This window comes from Phocoena sinus, chromosome 12 (assembly GCF_008692025.1).
Source record: "Phocoena sinus isolate mPhoSin1 chromosome 12, mPhoSin1.pri, whole genome shotgun sequence".
In the NCBI taxonomy this organism is placed as follows: Eukaryota; Metazoa; Chordata; class Mammalia; order Artiodactyla; family Phocoenidae; genus Phocoena; species Phocoena sinus.
Genome location: NC_045774.1, coordinates 83,117,380 through 83,118,404, shown reverse-complemented (window position 1 = coordinate 83,118,404; position 1,025 = coordinate 83,117,380).

Sequence of the window (1,025 nt, the reverse complement as noted above, 5' to 3'; positions counted from 1 at the left end):
TGAGGTTTCTAATTTTTTTTGGGGGGGGGTTGTTTGTTTTTTGGGTATGCGCGCGGGCCTCTCACTGTTGTGGCCTCTCCCGTTGCGGAGCACAGGCTCCGGACGCACAGGCTCAGCGGCCATGGCTCACGGGCGCAGCTGCTCCGCGGCATGTGGGATCTTCCTGGACCGGGGTACGAACCCGTGTCCCCTGCATCAGCAGGCGGACTCTCAACCACTGCGCCACCGGGGAAGCCCGGTTTCTAATGTTGATAAGAGACAAGTAGCAAAAAGTTCCCCTTGGGTTGCAGGGGCATGGGATTAGAAAAGGTAGGCAGCGGTTAAGGAAGACGAAGTGGGGCAGGTCTAGCCAGGGTGCAGCCCAAGGGGAGACAGGAGGGCTGGGAGGCTTTAACCCAGAAACAAGCTTGGTCACAAAACGTCTGAGACCGGTCCTGGTTTTAGCGTAATTTTTATAAGGATGTAAGCTGAGCCACAGGCATTGCCCTCGTGTCCTGCACATGAACCAAGAACTTCAGGCTATGTAAGGCTGACCCCACGTACTTTTTAGAACCATTAAATTCACTTAAACTGCCCACATTATTTACATTTAATCTTTATTGAGGAAATCTAAAGAGAATTACTAGAAATGGGGATCGGCTTCAGCAAGTGCCAAAATAACAGAACAAAACTCTTTACCACGTTCAGATACTTTGCAAAATTTATACGAGTAATTAAAATGTAAAAGGCACGAAGAGTTTCAGACAAGAATAACGTTGATATTTTCAGACGCGCTGCCGAAGCGAAGCTCCTCACTTGGCACCGAGCAGGCTGGCTTGCATGATTGGCAGTGAGGGGTGAGCTGCTGAGGACGGCCTGCCAGGCTCCCCCGCCCCACCTGCCAGGCCTCTCCGCCGCAGGCCCGCAGGCAGGCCTTGTCTCCAACTCGGGTCGGGTCACCGAAAAGATGCTTCGGCGTGAAATGTCATAGCTGTTTCAGTCATTGAAATGCGAGATGGTTCCCGCTTTTCTTCACAGTGGACACA